We start from the raw sequence: 21,030 nt of genomic DNA, 5'->3' as shown, positions 1-21,030 counted from the left end.
CTAACATTCTTGATTATAAAGTTAATAAGAAAAATACATACATACTGTATATTTTTTATATTATGATGAAATTCAAAAATATACTTTCACTTTTTAAAAAATGTTGAAGACGTCAAATATCTGAAAAATATTTTTCTTTGATTTATGGTCAATTCACGAATACGTGAGGAGTGTGGATGGTAAAAGTGTGTTTAGTAAACTGAACTTTTGTGCTTATGTGAATATAATGGAAACTGAATAGACTAGCAAGAAAGTAAATAAAAACAAATTGAATGTCTTTTATCCAATAATCCCTTTTTTGTTACATACGTACGCACTTATGTGTATAAGAAAAGGGTCATCTGACATCTGTTAGAGGTATAAAGAATAAAATGGAACCAAATAATGGCAGATTTTTTCAGGTTAATAGGAACAATAAGTAAATGTATATGATGGATGTTCTTTCTCGCCTTACCAAAAGGTTCATGAAAAGTTTTTCTGCCTGCCATTATCAAAATCTGCAGATAATACAAACAAAGATATAGAAAAAGAATATCAATCATAAGTTCAGGGATTGTTAATCGTATTTCAGTTTATAAAAACTAAAAACTTCAATAGGCTTGGTGGAACAGACACGTGTCAAGTTTTTTTTAGAAGTTATTAAATTTTAACTCATGTAGGAGATGAAAGAAAAAGTTTTGCAGAGTTTAAAGCGACTTTTTTGATTTTTGTCATGAAGAGAACAGTCAAAATGCAGACCTCTTGAAATAGTTTTTTCATTTCTTCGGACATAGAATTTTTCCATTGACAGTTTTTATTAAGAGTTGCTGGCCAAATTTTAAACGTGGTCTCATTATGTCAATGTTTCGTCAAATGTTAGTTGCTGAAAGGTCAATTATTCCTAGTTTATAAACTAGACGTTAGCAAAAAGTTTTTCATCCAAAGGTGTTAATTCACATTAGTGAGATGGCAAATTGGTAGCTCCATTTCTTGAGAAGTTTCGATCACCTTTTTTAACTATTCGTATCGATGCTTTGACATTTGATTATTTAATATTTAATTAAAACTGTTTCAAAATAGTAAAGTGAAAGAAAGATCTGTGTAAATATCTATCAACAGTTTATATTTGCAAAATACAAAATAACAAGGCTTACAAAATGTTTCACAGGTAACATAAAACATTTTTCCGCATATCTTCCACTTAAAAAAACACGTCTTTTCGGCAAAAAATCAACTAGTCACAATTTATTTCCTTAATTGTACAACTTTCAGTTTTTATTCCTTCCATAAAATAATGCCATGTTTACCAGTTACTGCTCCATGAGAAAAATCCAACACAAATATGTTAACAATTTCGTATGAAAATCAATATTATGCATATTTTGCATAATGGCAAAAACAACACTCTACACATTTTTATGCAACATTTTATTTGTATAATTAAAACAAATAATGTTTTTTCGGTTATTTTTGCTTGCAAATATCATAATAACAAGATTCAAAACTTTGCTGAAAATTTACGTAATCTCTCATCAAATTCCCATAATAAACTTTGTAAATTTTTATATGAGGGTAAATACTAAAGTTTCTATTGCTAACCTCTGAACTGTATATATTCAATAATTGATATCACTTTAGCGCATGCAAACGTCATGAAGCATTTTGCGATAACATTTAATACATCGCGCCATCGCCTATTACCCGGTTAGTATAAATAAAATATGAATGTTTATTCAAAACCAAATTCACCAGCGTCGGATTTGGATGATGATGCACTAACCATGTTAACCTCAAGTAAACCCAAAGTACATAATCTAATACAACGACGGATGACGACGACATCGGCGGCGAGGCGGTGAGGTGGCGGAAGACCAATGGACACGGCCGGTAGACATCAAATAAACGAGCCTCATTAAAATGCTGTCCGGGTATATATTGAGTTTACGATTGAGCATTATCACTATCAGTGCGCATCATTACCGTCATAGTGGTACCCGCTTAAGGCTATAATCTCTCACGTTATGTGCAGAGATGACCACAAATGTTATATAGATTAGATATACATATGTATGCATGGTTGTACTTGCCTACATTTGTAAGTATGTCTGTATGTCGGTCGACTACATAACGCCAAGTGAGATTAAATTGTTATTCGGTATAATTTATTTATTTAATGATGGTGCCTTTTGTGGTAGGTTATGGTGAATTTCAGTAGTTTTGTATTTTGAAACGGCTTCTGAAGTACAAGAGCCTAGTAAATCACAGTTCTGTACCATTTTTTTGTGAGAGTATTGTCAGGACTTATTTTAAATCAAAATTTTAAATTGAGAACCAATTATCGCTTTAAGACTTTGGAGTAATAGTTAATGTCAGCCCCCCTTTATACTTTGGGTAGATATTGAAGGATTTAACCAAGACCTCTGGCATGAAAGCCCCATCAATCCACGGATATTGAGAATGATTATGTGTTTCTTTTTTCCTTTTACTAATGTCGTACTTAAAAAATTGGATCGTAAAAGTATCGACACAAAAGTATTAAAAATGTTAAGCTTTGTATGTAGTTCGAGAATTAAGAACCCCTTCTCCTATTTTCTTAACAATCTTCTACTACAAGCCGATTGAAATTCATTTCCATCAGATAAAGAAGATTGTGTCTTGTGGTGAAAACGTATTTAGTGTTGAACAACATGATTCCTAACTCTAGTTCTGATGATTGAACTGAGAGAACAAAATTAGTTTTCTCCCTCGCCTGCGCTACCACCTTTTTTCATAAGAAAATACACCGTTTACCAATGTGCGTGATTGAAGACTTTGAATCAAAACCAAAGACGGTGTGGCCGGCGCGGCGGTGTTGACGGTAGCAGCGGCCGGTTAGCATTGCAATAGATTACATTGCGTGCTGTGGTTCGAGTTCGAACTTCATCTCGTTTACTCATTGATTAACATAAGCGTATTAATAAAATATTATTCTATATGTAAAAACCTCACTCTTATATACCTATTTAGTCACCTATACCTACCGTACTACTCGAACCGTCATCATCATAAACCGAAAATTAGATCGACCATGACAGGCCAGTGGCCGGATGATGGCGTTTTCGAAAGGTCAATAAACTTGTTTCATTACCCACAGGTTGCGTAATCAATTAGTGGTCTTTTATTGAATGGATTCATCCGACAAGAGTATAAAGATATTTACATATCTATAAATGAATATGTATGTTAGATATTGATGAGTCGGAATATCGATAGGTTTTTGATGCGGTGGAACGGGATTTCAAAGTAACATAGTGTATATCTATAGGATTGGTATAAATTCATTGGTATTTTATTGATAAAGTTTGTTTTTCTACCCCCCCCCCCCCCCCCTTCCACCACTCTCCGTCTTTTTTGATTATGAATTGCTAATAAATTAGCTAATTAGCATCATATATAGGTTAGTGAGGTTTTATTTTGAAATTGAATTGTGGTGTTGTTGTTTGAGAATTTAATTTTTTTCTTGATAAAGAATGTGATGTATGGATTGAGGATTAATTTGTATTTTGTGCATTGAGTAGAAAATTCATAATTTTACGTAATTATGTATTTTATTTGATTGACAAAGTACAAAATTAGTAAATTTGTATAGGTATTTCTAGTTTGAAATTTTTTTTTAAGGAATTGATTCCAAAATTTGCAATAAAGCTTTGCATTGCAATTTATTGATCACGCAATTAAATTGGATAAAACAATTTTTAAAATATTTCAAACAAAAACCATTGAAATCTAATGGATCAACGCAGTTTTTAAAAAGATTGGTATGTTAGAAGCTAATGCGACTTTATTCAATTTCGAATGTGGTTGAAGAAAGTATCACTGGAAAAGAAAATTTAAAAAAGAATGATATTGAAGTCTCAAGGCTGGTGGTCAGTGTTATAGACTGAATTCTCTTAGAATATTTTTTTGAGCTTTTCTACACTTATGTAAAATTTACAACACGTTTTTTTTTTGAAATGTCGTTAAGTTATTTTGCATATCCAATTTTCTTTCTTCTCATCGCTTAAATTGAACATATTCAGCAATAGTTATAGAGCTCTAAATTATTCAAATTTTGTATCTTCTCAGTCTTAAGTATCGGTAACAGTTTTATTCAAAGGTGTCATGCAAATGCAAAGTAATCGATTTTTTCTTTTGTGCTATATATTTTTTTAGTGAGCTATTTAAACAGCATACATATCTTCTATTAAATTTTTATATGGTTTAAGATTTAACGAAAAATAAATAGAACTAAAAAAATTGTTAAATAATCTCAGTCAAATTTATTTGACTTGGATTCTAGGTCAGACAAATTATTAGCAAAAATGTCATTGATTTAAACAAAAATTCCTACCATGATGAATTCCGATGGACAACTCCATTTATAAGTCGCATCTGTTGAAACTTAAAATGTATAATAAATTTGAGGTATAACAAAAATTAAAAAGGTATTAACTCAATTCAACTATATGGTCATTTTGCCTATTCATAAGAAAGGAAGTTTGGCCGAGGTGTCTAATTATAGAGGGATATAATTTCTAAAATGTTCACTCTGGTTTTGCAAAAACGTATTAATAGATGGATAGAAGACAACAAGCTCTTAAAGGAGTTTCAAGCAGGCTTTAGAACAGGTCTTTTGACGGTTGACTACATTTTTACCCTGAAAAGTATCGCAGAAACATTCCTGAATAAGGACATCTACAAGCTTTATAGTAACGGAACGTCATGGAAGTTCAGGAGAGCTATTCGGAATCTATATGCAGATACAATTGCTAAGGTATGGAATGGAGAAGAGTTGTCGAGAGGGTTTAAAACACAATCTGGAGTCAGACAAGACTGTACATTGAGTCCGAGTATGTTTGCCTTGTTGATTGAAGATCTCACAGACCTCTTACTAGGTGGCATAGCCTTCGCCGGAAAAATACAAAAAAGCATTGTTGTTCGCAGACGACATTGTTTTTTTGGCAGGATCACCTCAAACTTTGCAGTTAATGATATACCGCCTGTATCAATATTGTCAGCTTTGGAGTTTAAAGGTGAATCTTATTAAGTCCAAAATTAAACGAGGGAGAGGCCGTAATTTAGTAAAAGAAAAATGGTTCTATAATGGAGAGGTCATTGAAGTTGTACAAAAATTTGAGCATGGAAATTCATCTAAGAGAGAAACTATTTAAGGCGCAATTAGTGCAACCTGGAAAAGATGTTTTTCTAACAAAAGCATATCACATAGCAGCAAGTTCAAGATATTTGAAACCTATCTGGTAAGGTTAGGTTATAGTGGCTGTCCAAGATGGAAACGGACACACTTAGGCCAGTTTAATGACCCATTGTGATACCATATGAATCTTGAGGCTTCCTAGTAAGCTCAATGGAACCAGTTTAAGTCCCTTACGAAACGTGAGAGGCTGATTATACTGATATGATTTAGATCGTTTAGATCGTTAAGAAGAATTCCCATAGGTAATTCTTGCGTTTTTGAGCTAGAGCAGAGCATGTGCAGAGAAGATGAAGAACTGTTTCTTTCTCTTCCTCGTCATAAAGCTTCTGCTTTTTTATTAGACAGTGTCCGGTTATGACACCCGTTATCGGGCTTATATACGAACTGCTTAGAGAGAGCACGCACCTTGAACGTTTTTAATCCATTGTTGGTCAGATGTTTTTTGTGGCTTGACACGTGGTGATGTTGTTCCACCTGCGCTCCTCACAGCGTCTTGCATCAGCAACAGTTTACAAGTAGCGATTGGTATGCCAGTATGGGAAAAACGTGGTAGGATGGGCTGTACTGTACCGTTCCTGGCGAGTTCATCTGCCTTACATTTACCAGGAATGTTTCTATAGCACGGCACCCAGCAAAGGTGAATATCAAACTGTTGTGCCATCTCCATTTGAGATGATCGACAGTTATGGACTGTTATAGAGTTTGTAGAGACAGAGTCAAGAGATTTATATATGAGAAAATACAGATATCATATTTTGATATATAGTTTTTTTTAAGCCAGAACAAAACTTCTTTTATGGCCAAAAGTTCCGCCTGGAACAATGGTTGGAGAGGCGGAATGAGAGACTTAATTTCAGTCGTTCAGAGTATACACCTCCACCAACTTCTTCTTTTGTTTTTGAACCATCTGTATAAAAATGGATTGACTGGTCTTATAGGAATGCCCTATCCTCGCAAAAAGATATAGGAGGTATAAAAATGCAGATGAGGTCGTGCGAAGCGATCCGTTTATACATGGGCAAGCTTAACGTTGGACTTTATTTAACTTATCCCTGTTTATACCTTTTTTTAAAGCAGTCTACCATACTGCCACACCGTACATTAAAACCGTTCTGATTACCGATGTGTATAGCCAATGCGTGATTCAGGGTTATAAGCCCCATTTATTACCAATACCTATTTTGCAAGAAAAGAGATCTGCAGTATCTTTTTTGACTCTTTCCTGTACGCTGCGTTTCCAATTTAGTTTTTTCTCTTAGACAAGACCCGGGTATTTACACTCGTCTGAGAATTTTAATTGGATTCCTTTAATGTAGGGAAGGTTGACAAATGGAATTTTGTATCTCCACGAAAATAAGACTACATTGTTTTTATGTGGGTTAACACCCAGTCCACACCGATCAGCCCAAAGTATTAGTCTGTCCAAGGCATTTTGCAAGAGTTCTTTTAGGATATTAAGATGCTTTCCCGAAACTGCTAAAGCAACGTCGTCCGCATAGGCGATTGCCCTGAAACCCTCCTCATTCATACTAGTTTGGATTTCCAGAGGTTCCAGAGGAGAGGGGATAAAACACCACCTTAAGGTGTCCCTCTACTAACGAATCGTCTGCCAGAAGAGTTACCCAGTTTTGAGTTAATTATTCTGCTAGCCAGCATTAAATATATTAACTCCCGAAGCGAACTCTCTACGTTTAGAGATGTTGGTGCAGATGTGCCCACGTTGTTAAAGGCACCTTCGTTGTCAAAGAAAGCAACCATAGTGAGCTCTTTATGATGGAAGGAATCTGGTCCTGCAGATATAAATGGTTTGAAGCTGTTGACAGCCCATTGTAGCTTGTCCCTTGTCATCAGATCTTGTGGATATGTTGTATTGGAACTTGAACGAATATGATTGTTGCAAGTTTCGGTTAGAGAACTACCAGGAAAGTGAGTATCCAGTAGTAAGTTCAGTTTTTCATTACTTAAATTTGTCCAGAAGCCGTCTTCATTTTTGAAGCAGCTTGGCATCACTGGATTAATTGAAAGAATTTCCCGTAACATAGAGGCTTCAGAAGTTTCTTTTATCTTCTATTGACTTGGGTGTTAGGCCAGACAAATTATTAACAACAATTTCATTGATTTATTTATCCTTATCACTCAATTCAACTATGGTATTTTTTTTAAGGCAGTAAACATTTCTAAAGCATAAATTAATTTTCCTAAACACTTGATAAATTATACTTGCGATTTTTGAAGTCAAAAATTATCACGAAATTTTTTCAAAATTGTATTTAGAACAAAATTTTTAGATTCCAAATTTATTATTTACGACTCCATGAAAAAATAGAAATAACTAACCTTAAAAAAAACTAAAGTACAAATAAGATAATTATAATTCAAAACATAGTATTTTTTAGGATTTAAAATATAAATGCAAAATAATCTTATCTTCAAAAATTTTAAAACTTTTGAATTTTCAAAAAACAATGCTTTAAAAAATGTTCCAATTTTGTTTGAAAAAATGTTTGGTATGCAGTTATTTCATACTTATATTTAGTATAAGTTTTGGATATAAATTTAGTTTAACAATGTTGGCCCGTTTTTAATACATCGAATTAAAAAAATAACTACAACAATTTTTCGAAATTTAAAAGAAAAAAATTAGACATTTTTGATCATAAAACATTATTTAATACAAAATAAAATAAAGTTTTAATAACAACAAAAAATAAATTTTTAAATTAAAAAAAGATGAATTAAGAAAAAAATTAAGCCATTTCGATTTTTGATCAACAAATTTGTGTAAGTGCCTACCGTGAATCTTCTTGATACCATAATTTAGAAGTATCGGCTCAATCCGCCCAATGATTTAGGCTTTGGGATAAAGGACAGATAGAGTTTGGAATAATGTACGAATAAAATTCTTGCACTATAGTTTCTATGTGTCCCAAGTAAGAAAAAGTAATGCATCATTGATCATCCCTACAAAATGGAATTATGAACCTTAACATAAAAAACACATTTTCTGAATTTAAAAATGGTCACTCAAAAACTAAATTCTACAGAAACAATTTAAAGCTAAGAAATCGTATTATTTCCTTATTTTCAAAATCTCTTATTCCAGCATTTCAAAATACTATTCCAAAACATCAAATGCTCCTCTTATAAATTTAACATTTCTGTTTGAAATATCAAAAGAAGTGGAAAACTTCAATATTTTATTTATTTTCAACAACTAACGTGTTCCTTTCCCGTGACCAAGAAATGTCAAATACTTTTTTCACACATCAGGAAATATAACAAGTGTCAGCGAGGGTTAGGGTATAAAATGTTTATTGAAATGAAGGGATTTGAATTCTGAGTGAGGAAGTGTTAAAATATGCTATGTATAGAACTACGTAAATTTAGATGTCGTAGCTATTTAATAAACAAAAGTTGATTTTTTACTGAAATATGAAAACAATATTAAAAAACTGAGCATTATAAAAACAAATCCATGAACAAATTATTCAAAACAAAATTTGGAAAAAATCTCAAAAAATGTTCTTTTGAGTTACTGACAGACTGACATATACACTTACCGACAGGAAGAAAATTGCACGAATTACTTTTCCTTGGTGCTCTCCTTTGTTGATGTCAGGTTTGATACAAACAGAGTTTTTGATTATATTTATGAATTCAAAATCTATAACATTCCACCATTGTAAAGATTAAAAAACAAGAAAAAATGGCTTGTTGATTGAAGTGTTTTTTGTTTGATTGGGACCAAAGAGGATAAATCGGATAAAAAGTAGAAATCCAAGAGTAAGACATGTGAAGTCTGATTTAATCCAAAATTCAATTATATACATCAATTTCAATTTACTTCCTGGCATTACTGTCGCAAAGTTAATAATATTTGTTAAAAATAGAAATTTGAGAATAACAAAGAATTAGTTAACAAAAGATCTTTTGAAAAACAAAACCTCTTTTAAAAAGAATTATTTTCAATATTAAAATCGAATAAACAAACAACGTTTTGAAATAATCTATATTCAGGATAGAGGTTTCGCTTCTGAAAATATGCACACCTGCAAAATTTACAAATTTTTGGATTTGTTTGTGATTTTCAAAGTGGTGCATCTTAATAAAAAATTGATACATTCATATACATTTTTTTTATTATTATTACTATTATAATTTTATTGAAATATAAATAAATTACACTATCAATAATTAAAAACTAGATAGAGCGATAGCTACCAGGACTTTTCGCAAGACCTGTTACTAATAGAATATTAATTATTCATAGTCCATTTTTTTGCTGAGATATTCAACTATCGAAATTTGCTTATAAGAAGATAAATTTGTATAAACGTCAAAAGCGTTTCACAATACATGTGGGAAAAAGTAGAGAAACATTTTTTTTCACAAGAAATGAAGACCTACAAAAATAAGTCGAATATTTTGTCAAAATTTAAAACTTACTTCGTAAGGTTGGAGAGAACTGATATTCAATTCAAATGCATGTTCCTATTAAAACCCTTCTCGTTAGGCATACGGCTCCACTTTGGCTGAATAGCGAAATCTCTGCTCGGATATCACGACGAGATGCTGCCTACAGTGAAGTGAGACGTTTCAAACTAGAGCACTTCCACAAATTGTATTGCAGAGTGCGTAATCAAATTGTCGTAATGGTCAGAACGGCAAAAAGAATTTATTATGAAAATGAACCTTTAGCAAAAAATTATGGAAAAACCTGAGTGAAATCGGTATTTGCAAACAATCCAGAAAGCCTGTTAGTGACGTCGATTGTGATGCTCTCAACAAAAAGTTTACGTCCATGCCCATAAATGATACTTCACCCGTTCATTCCCTTACTGAGGAGGAACTAACTGCTTTTAACAGCTCCCTGAGTCTTATAAGAATACACGAGAAAGACATTGTTGAGGCAACAATATCGATTAAATATAATGCTACTGCCCTGGGCCAAATAGACCAGAGACTACTGCGAAGAAGGCGAAGATTATTCCTATACCCAAAAAGCAAAAAAGTACTGCTACAGAATTTCGGCCGATTGCCATTTTTCCGTTTCTTGCGAAGGTGTTTGAAAAAACTAAATCCAAAAATATCTTACAATCAACTACCTGTTAAGTCAGTCTAGTTTTCTACCTAAGCTCAGCTACCAATCCGCCTTACTTTTTGTAACTGATAAAATAAGAATGGCAATGGACAGTGATTATGTTACAGTTTTAACACTGTTAGATTATTTAAAGGCTTTTGATACTGTTAAGCACTCAATTTTTTGTAGAAAGCTGCGAGTTACTTTGGGTTTTCTATAAAGTCCTAAAGTCAACACATTTCAATTTTGAGTGGAGTGCCACAGGAATCTATCCTTGGACCAATACTCTTCTCACTTTACATAAATGGGTTACCACAAGTTTGGTAAACATTGTTGAATTCATCTTTATGCTGATGATGTGCAGCTCCTGATGCGTCAACCTTTTGAGGCTAAAATGATGCCGTAGCTTTAATGAACGAGGATCTGCTCCGCATTTCACAATGGTAAAAAAACGATCTCCGCCTTAACGATGTTAAATCAACATCCCTCCACATCTATCGCAAAAACTTCGACCTAACGGGTTTAAACCTTTTGAAACTTTACGACGAAACCATTTAATATGTTAGCACTGCTAGAAACCTAGGAGTAGTATTCAATCGCACTCTCACTTGGGATGACCACATTAATAGTGGAATTGGTAAGGCCTATGGAAGTCTCCCCCTTCTTCAAGTCTTTGTATAAATATGTAAATAGAAGTATATAATTTGTATTCAAATTCTGAAATTAATGTAAAGGCTTGCAACACTTTATAAGACTTATGTCCTACCTTGTAAGCGATTTTTGAAATATATAAAATACAAATAAATAAATATTTTGAGAATGAACTTCAAAATAATTTCATTCTAAAATTCAGTTATTTTATTCATAAAAGATAAAACCTTTTAAAATACTTCTAAAATGTGTGAACAAAAACACATATTGAAATTATAATTATTATATTTTCGTATGAAAAACATTGTTGCTACCTTTTATTATATGGAGCAACATTTGTCTGTGAAGCTATTGCCGATCAAATACTTTTTGATTTGAAGCTTTTTCAATTATCGAAGGTAAAAGAAAATTGAAAAGTTGTGAAAAATATTTGACTCATGCTGATTCCTTAAATTACAGAAATCATTTTTGATCTGACATTTTCAGATCATCATTTTGTTTCGGCATGGATTTAAACATTTTTACTCAGATACAGCATTTTGAAAAATCAATAAAAATGTATTAAAATTATAAGAATTTTAGTTTTCTCTAACAATTTACCGGCTTTTCATTTTATTATCTGATTTTGATTTTAATAAAAGAGGACCTAAAAAGTTAGCATTTTATAATAATATTTTCAATTTGTCGGACAAAGTATATTTATAAAATGTAAAACGTAACATACAAATTTTAGGCTTTTGCAGATTAAATACTTTGACGTTAACAACGCACGAAGTATTAATAATGTAGGCCCCTTTAAATAATTTTATTCAGAAACCTTGTTTTCCATTTTATCCTAACAACATTTTTCGTATGATATTGTTAACACAGCAAGAAGTTTTAAGTTAGCTAAGATTTTATTAGAGATGTTTCTCAATCCAGAATATAAACATACATAGTATATAATTGGAAACCATTTTTCCAAAATTTCAACCCCAAATCATTGTGTGGAAACACAGATCTATATCCAAGAAGTCAAAAATAATGATTCGTAAAAACACCCACCGCCAGATAAAAAAACTTAATAAAAATTGTTAGCGTAAGCCAATTACATGATTGTTAGCCAATATACACGTTCAGTTTTCGGATTCCGATAAAAACTTACACTAGGTACACCAAAGAAATGTTATCAAAAACGAACTATCCGATTTTAATGTAAATTCATTGAATTGCTGATGATAACATTGTCATACAATTTATTTTATCCAATTTTTTCCATTTATTTTTCAACGCTATCTACCAACCTGTATTTGTACATTTGAGAAAGGTAAACTTATAGACGAAAAAGCACAATCTCTTCCACAACTTTATATAAGATATTTAAGTATAAGGGTACCTACATATGTGAATGTTTAACAGACAAAAAAAAATAAAACATTAAATCTTGTTTTCCCATCCGATTTTCCATAAAATCCCCAACAATATCCCCCAATGACAATCTCTGGGACATTATTTGATATCCTTATAAACATTCAAATGCATGTTCTTTGAAAAGCTTATAAAAATAGAAAAAATTAAGTTGGCATTGTGTTTTGGTGGCAGTTTCTAGTCTCAATCTCAGTATCATTCGCTGGCTGGCTTGCTGGCATGACAACTACTTCTTCCTTAATTCCGTAAACGATTTTCCAATTCCAATTTCTTCGCTCTTAAGATTCTGACAATTGCATAAGTTGATCTTAAAAACGACCTCCCTCTTAACTTTCTATGTACATTCATATATTTGTATCGTGTATATAGTATTGACCCAATTTGAATCGTGTCGGTCCTTTTATATAATACCTTAAATATATATGTATACCAGTATAAAAACAACGATTGGCTGGCTCTAGTTCTGGCTCACACAACTCCGACCATTTGATACCGCGAAGCAAAGAAAGAGAACTCAAACGTTGTCTTGGTATAGATAAGAAAAGTTTTCCTTTGTCAAAATTGCATAGATATCCTTACAGAAGAATATTTGCTTCATATTCCTTTTTTGAGTCCTGATGTTGTGAAGGTGAGGTAGTCGTCGTCTTGTTGGTGATGGCAGTCAAAGGTATAGGAAATGTGGTTTGGATGGTATGGTATGGCATCGTCTCATATTAAAATGTGTGAAAAATTTCTACGGCCCTCTTTTTATAGCCCCAGGCAGGTTAGACACCATTGACGATATAATCAGTTTAAGCACCTGAGTTCGAAATTAAATGCAAATCACCCAATGAACATTTGCATGCGACAACACAAAAAGATGGCAAAACCTGAAGCCATCAGCAGGGGGTAAGCTTAAAAGGACCTACGTCATTCTAACAAAGGACTTAATATGAAGAAAAAAAATCAAAATAAAAAATGTAGAAAATCGGAAGAAATGTCTTGTTAAGTCAAGCGATTCAAAGAATATTCTATGTATGTGGGAAACAATCTATGGGAGAGAAGAATGGTGGCAGAATCAAAGCAAGGATTTCTGATGTCAGTCTCCAAGTTGACACATATTAGACGACCATTTTAGCAGACAAGGCATTCTGTTCATTATTTTGCTGAAATATCAACGAAACGAAACGAAGACGACGAGACGAGCGCGATGCGACGATTGAAAAAGCGAAAATCAACCGACCCTACGAAAACGATGACAATGATTCAAAGAAGGGAAAATAAGAAGCATTGAGGGTGTATGAGAAGGATGGGGAATCATTGTTTTCTTAAATTTAAAGGATAACAATGAAGGGAACTGATGTTTTTTTTTCTTTTAATTTGAAAAAGCAGAAGAGGAATGTGTTGTATTGAGGATACACAGATTTTGAGTTAAAAAACTTTCGATTAGGAATAAGGTTACATAGAAATCTGCAGCATTTAAGAAGATTTGATATTAAAGTATCCAAAAATACGTTAATAACCCTTAAATGATTTTTAAAAACGTTTTGTTATTAGTTCGATAAGCATTTAAGACTTTCTTCATTTTTAATAAATATGTAGACTTTTAGACATTTTTGTTTGATACAAATTTTCAAATTATCATGATTAGATTTAATAGATTTTTATTGCTCGTCTTAAAAAATTTACATATTTTACAAAAATCAAAAAAAGCATTTCATTCTGCAGTCTGCCTAGTTGACGAAACATAAATTGGAAACTTATTTCTTATGAAATATAATTTATAAATGATTATTGATTCTCCCCCTATAATTAAGAGCTAGTTTGCAGTACATATACAGTTTTTTAACGTCGACTTCGTTCAACAATGATACAATTTCATTTTCGTTCCTAGAACATTTCCCCTGATGTCTTTGAGAATTGGACATATACAAATGCAGTGAAATATTTCTTCTCTCAATTGCAGATTACATAAGGAGCAAAATATTGGAAAATCCTCCCTATGTGAAATGAAGTTAAGAGGTACGAGTTCACCACGCAAATTTACCATCATCGAAATCTCATCTACGCTGTATTCATCCCGGAAATAGTTCTTCTCCTCCAAAATTTTGATTGAGTTGACTGTAACTTGCTCTATGCAGAGACCCAGTTGCTTCATTAAGGCATTTGTCCCATAACATATCATCCACAATTAGGTTATACCGTGATTCTTTCCATTGATTGAAATCAAAGTTATTTATGTTAAGATCCATGTCACCCTCCCTGGTAAATTTCATCCATTCTGCATAGCATCCCGACCTCTCGAAATAGTTCGTCTTATTTGGTAGCAGCCAGTAGATCTTTTTGAAGTAGAAGCGTAAAAATTTGTCCACATCTTCATATTGCTCCCTACACTTCAGCTGCATAGAATGAGATTGATTCTGCTGCTACCATAAAAACAGTGTACTTACTGCTGTGTGCGATATTCATGTTTCAGAAACACCTACTCCAAGATACGCTGATGGCGGCTTCTCCACTTGTAAGCTTTTCTCGCAGAAACCTTTCCATATTAAAATTTTTTGTCAATTTCACTACAAGTTATTTGAGCTCTTTGACAATCTCTATATTTTTACCATTGTAGTTCCATTTTTCATTAAGGCAGTTTCTAATTCATCTGTTCTTGAAAATCATGATCTTGGAATTTTCCATGTTTACTATTTACAGTACTCAAAAATCCGGTTTATCTTAAGCTGCAGTGATTCTGGAGAAGACGCGAGAGCCACAATATCATCCGCAAAACAAGAGTGCTATAATTAATTCTCCCGCGTGTTCGATACCAGCAGGTAAAAAATCGACTAAGTCTTCGATAAATAGAGCTAGACTCATCGTTCAACCTTGTTTAACGCCTGATTCAGTTCTAAACCAATCCGAACTTTCTGTAACATTCCAAACTGCTACATAAGTATCCATATACAGGCTTTGCAGGACTCTTCCAAATTTCAACGACATTCCATAACCAAAGTGCTTATAGAAAAGAGCTTGCCTATTCACCGTGTCAAATGCAGACTTTAAATCCACGAAAAACGCGTATAACTTCATCCTTCTTCTTATAAACGAATCGGCAATGCTTTTCAGATCAAAGATATGATCGATTGTTGAGTAACCGGATCTAAAGCCTGCCTGAGATTACCATGATAGAAATTATTTCAGTATAAAGTTCAAAAATTGTCAAAATTTTCGTATTGATTTGATATTCATATTCGATGATGTTCAATTTTTAAAAATGTTTTTAAGGCGTCCACACAAAAAAAAACACAAACTTTTCTGCAGTTTCTCTAAAACTATTTTTTTACATATAGGAAATTTTTTTCTAAAATGTAGAATTAACTTCTGGAGCAACACAATAATAAAAAAGATTTTTATATAAAAATTACTAAATAACGAAAACAATTTTTTCTGTGAAATACAAAAAGTTTGAAGCCAATATTTTTAATTTTTGAAAAGCTATTTGAGTCGAAAGTAATTTTTTACCAAGTTTTAGTAGCTACTGTTTTCTTTAGAGTTTTATTTTTTTTCAAAATTTTATCGAATGTTGGAAACAATATTTCTTATAAGATAAAATTAGTTTGAAGCCAATATTTCCATTTTTTGAAAAGATTTTTGAGTCGAAAATCAATTTTTACCAACATTTAAACAATTTTTTAGGTTTTTATTTTCAAATATCAAATCGATTTTTCACAACATTTTTCAAAATGTTAAAAAACAAAAATAAGAAAAATTCTTACAAAATAAAATAAGCTTGAAGCCTAAATTTCAAGTTTTTGAAAAGATATTTGAATCGATATTCAATTTTTAGCAATGAGTAATGTTTTTTTTTTTTCAGATTTTTGTTTTTTTTTATAAAAAAAAACTGTCCATTCGATTTTTCTTAAAATTTTATCAGATGTCAAAAACATTATTCTTCGTTGCACAAAATTGTTTTGGAGATCAAATCATATTTTAGTCGTAAAATTTTGGAGGTTACAATTTTTTTCCAGTTTTTTTGATTTATAAAAAAAACGTTAAATGGATTTTTTTCAAAAAATATACTTCTTTGATATCACCTTACAATATATTATATAAAGTTTAATTCAAGTCTCTAGCGTTTTTGGTTCGTAAGGTATTTAGGGTTTACCAAAATGTTCACCTTTTTTCAAACTGCTATGGTAAAAAAAGCACCCACGCGATTTTCTTGAGAGCCCTTTCTGCCTTATTATCTGTAAAACAAAATTTATTTGAAATCGATATCTCTTCTGGTTTGTGAGCTATGGACGGCGAAAAAAACGTCGTGAACGTAAGGACTGTTTATTTTAAGTCTAGGAACCTTGAAACGTCGAGAAATGTCAATATTTTCAATTTGACAAATCGGACCCATTACAATAACTTCCTATTGGAAGTTAATAAATAAATAAATTTTATATAAAAAATGCCAAGTTAAAAATACTAATTTTAGAGAAAATTGTATAAAAATCTATCGTGTAGTTTTTCGTGTTTCCATATATTTAGTTCCTTAAAGTTGCAAGTATAAATCCCAGTCGGATGAGGTTTGTTTGCCGAAGGAGCTATAACTCATTGGCTCTTAGATCTGAAACTGATGCCAACATTGCAAAACATTGAAAATGGCAAATGCTAAACAATTAATTCCACAATATTTGTATTCCTTTTAGAGAGTTTAACTATTAACTTAAACGTTGGCGATCAAATAAGTTCATAAAATTCCTGGGAATAATTTTATTAGTCTCTGGTTTATGATGATAAAGCAGTAAGTATTAGAAATCTACCACTCGAAGCATTAATGAATAAATAAGGCTGGGTATGCTCAAAAAAGTGGTATAAGATTGGACCTTCTGTTGGAAATTATTAACTTCCCTAAAGAAAAATAAAAACCTAACAAATACCACTTACTTAAAGTTGACATGAATACCTTGAGAGCAATAATTCATATTGGCTTCAAACAAATGTTACGCTGCCCTTCTTAGAGCCCTGCAATCTACGAATAAAATATTGGTACGTTGAAAGTAATATATATTACAAAAACTTGTGTTTACAAAAAAAAATCGAATTTGAAAATCATCAAGCCTTAACATTAGGTCGAACACAAAACTCGAAAGAATTCTGGAAAATTGCGAGGGAAATCAATGGAATGAGTTTTAAGATTGGCGTAGGTGTATCTGCTGAAGATCTTGCAGCGCGTTTTAGACTTCTTCTCTCCAACGATGATAATTTGACATTCTTCTATGCTGAACCACTAACTCTTGATGAAATTTTAGACGTTGAAAAGCTCCAGGGGAAGACGGTATCCCATACGAACTCTTAAAAAATGCAACACCTACTTTTTGGAATAACCTTCAAATTATCTTTAACAAAATCTTCTCTACAGCCGAAATAACCTCCTCATTCAAAAAATCTGTGATATTTCCCATACACAAATAGGGCTCTTTTGACGTTGTGGAAAATTATAGAGGGATTTCTTTCATGAATGTGATATCAAAAATATTTTGCGGTGTTTTGGTAAAAAGGCTGGAAAAGTGGGTAGAAATGAAAAGTATTCTAACAGAGCTACAAGCTGGCTTTAGAAAGAATTATTCAACGACTGATCAGATTTTTAAACTTTCATCCATTGTCAAAGCGTTTCATGCTAGGAACAAAAAAATATATTAATTTTTTGTCGACTTCAAAGCAGCTTTTAACCTTGTTAATAGAAATGCGCTTTTCTAAAAGCTCTCTCAAATTGGCATATCCTCAAAATTTATTAATGTGGTTAAAAATATATACACGGATACAACTGCAGCAGTTTGGAATGGCACTTCTAATTCTGAATGGTTTGGCATAAATACAGGTGTGAAGGAAGGATGTCTTCTCAGTGGACTGTTGTTTTTCTTATTTATAAACGACATAGTAGATGAACTGCCTGGAGGTTTAAGGATTGCGAATGTCACAATAAATTTGTTGCTCTTTGTAGATGACCTAGTCATACTCTCTAATCTAATGATTAATCAATTGTCATGTTACTGCAAAAGATGGGGACTGACAATCAATACAGAAGAGTCAAAGATAATGGTTTTTGCACGATCCGGAAAATTTCACACTGAAAGACAATGGAAGTATGATGAGCATTCTCTGGAATCAGTTAAAGATGTTAGATACTTGGGAGTTAAACTGAACTCAAACTTAAATTTCAAACAACATCTAACTGAAAAAGCCAAAAGCTCTCAAAGTTTGCTCAACTTTTCATGAAAAAATGTGTTTTCAAACAAAAGAATAAGTTTATCTGCGAAATATGAAATATTTGATGCAGTGGTTAAATCAACTCTTTGTTACGCTTCACAAATTTGAGGAGCGTATGAGTATAAAGAAATTGAAAAATTTAATAGGAACTTCATAAAAAAGCTTTTTAACCTGACCAAAATACACCTAGTTATGCTATTTACCTAGAAACCAGACTGCCAAAAATCTTAACATATACACTTAAATCACAAGCCGACTTCATAATTAAGGTATGCAGTCAATATGGTTAATCCAGACTTTCAAAGAAACTCTTTTTGTGTGAGATGAGAAATAAAGACTGGTGGTATGTAAGCTGGCAAACTCTTGGTTACACTTGTGGAGAAACCTTTCAAATTGATTTATGCAACATAGGTTATCTGTAAGATCAACTATACCGCATTATTCAAAAACATGACATGAAGACATCACTCGTGATACGTTCATCAGAATGGCTCGTGAGTCTGAAAGCAGGATACTATACAGCCAACTTAATTTCAACTTGAACAAAAGAAACTACTTTCATGACTCACTAAACTATAGTGAAATATTATTGATATTTAAAGCAAGGTGTGAGGATCTCTCTTTTAATGGCAACCCTTACAATGGAAGCTTCATCCAATTTTGGTCCTTGTGTAATCTACACGCGAAAGAGGATTGCTTTCACTTTATAAGGTTATGCCCAATACTCAGACCAGAAAGGTTGATTTTCTTTGGAAAACATTCATTATCCATGAAAGAGCCTATTGATCTAATAAGAACCTGCGAGTGGAAAAAAAAGTAATTATTTAAAATCTATTTATAAATATAGAATGTTATTAATTTCAGAATACGTTTATATATTTATTGTTTTTCTAAATTTTTGTTTTGAAAATTTATTTTTATATTCAAATACACATTTAAAAATTTGATAACCTGGCTGACGGCTTAGCCATAGCTTTTAAATTCATTTTTGTAATTTAATTGTTAGTTAATGTGTAAATAAAATAAATTACTTACTTACTTACTTACTTATAAGACACCAAAACTTTCAAAAAATGCTCCTAAAAATTGGTTTTCTACTAAAATATCTCGAGAACAGGTACGGATATTAAAATCAAACTAGTGTTATTATATGCAAAATATTTAACTTTTAACAAATTTTTTAGAAAAATCCATTCTAAAGTTCTATATGCCCTTTGGTTTTGGCATACAATTTGTAGTTTGTTTGTCCATTTCTGACACTTCTCCCAAAAAGGAATGGAATGACCTGTTTCGCCATCAAAATTCACTTTAATCCCATGGATTTGTAACGTGAGAAGCTGCATTATTTTGGTCAATGAACAAATTGCTAATTTAAAAATCTTTTTGAATGAATAATAATTCTCTTAAGATAAGAAAGCTCTAATGCCTTAACATTTTCTAAAATTCAGTAATAAGAACAAGGGTTTTCCGGACTTTTCGTTTCTTTGAATTAAAAAAAAAAATAGAATTTTGATTCTGAGATAATCCCTCAAATTGAGGCAAATTGTGGTTAATTTGCAAAAATCTCCATTTAATTGGTATAACTTAACAGTTTGTTCTCTACGTGAAATTGCAACAATTTAGCCAAACTATTTCAAAGCTTAAGACATACAATAAAAATGATACCACATGCAATTATATTCACTTAGAATAAACTAACTGAGCTACATACCCTACATAACTTAGGTGTTAATCATTAAAAACAATCTACACACCTGCCATCATTATTACACCTATTCTCGTATACCTATACTAATTTAATTTATGCCCAAGAAGTAACATTGTAATAAATCATACATACTTCAACTTCATAAAACTGATGTTAAGTTGCTTCCTTTTCTGCGTCTTCTTCTTTTTGTTCTTCCTATGAACCACTTAACTTAAGACTATTTCATGTAAGCATACCTTAACTACCTACAAGACACACAAAAATAGCTACATTTTAAGATGGTTTACTTCTTTTACGCAGCATAATAAATGATAATTAGCGTCACATTGTTTCACACTGTGTGCATCAGCAAAGTATATTGGCTGAGCTGACGAATGGTCTTGACGAGACACAAAGCCATTTTTATACGCAGCCTTACTTCTTTTTCCATTACATTCATTCCATGAAACTCGCCAAACAAAAAAAAGTATAAATCTTCTGGGATTTTTCTATCCAAACGTATGAAGGTAGGTATTGGTATATTTCTAGGAAAAGCTAGAAGTCTACTTTGTATTTTATTCTTTCGTATACACTCACTATTCGGGAAGTCACAATCCTCAAGAGTGATGAAGAAAAAATAAAACCATTTTGCCTTTGCTTCTTCCAAATAACTAACAATTTTTTTCTTTCTCTTTTTTACAGGCCTTAATTCCGGTAATCAAATAACCAACAAAGGACTACACAGAGAAGAACTTTATAAGCCAAAAC

General features: G+C 32.0%; 1 long non-coding RNA gene across 1 annotated transcript in view; it reads left to right on the top strand.

The window, feature by feature from the left end:
• The window catches only part of LOC129951119 (uncharacterized), a 105,052-nt gene extending 84,026 nt beyond the window's left edge, over positions 1–21,026 (top strand). Inside the window, exon 3 of the long non-coding RNA XR_008782132.1 lies at positions 20,965–21,026. This is a non-coding gene — a long non-coding RNA (uncharacterized LOC129951119). The remainder of the gene's footprint in view (positions 1–20,964) is intronic.
• The last annotated feature ends 4 nt before the right edge of the window (positions 21,027–21,030 follow it).

The sequence above is a fragment of the Eupeodes corollae genome, chromosome 3 (assembly GCF_945859685.1).
Source record: "Eupeodes corollae chromosome 3, idEupCoro1.1, whole genome shotgun sequence".
NCBI lineage: Eukaryota > Metazoa > Arthropoda > Insecta > Diptera > Syrphidae > Eupeodes > Eupeodes corollae.
Note: the sequence above shows the minus strand (reverse complement) of the source record. Positions and strands in the feature narration are given on the sequence as shown.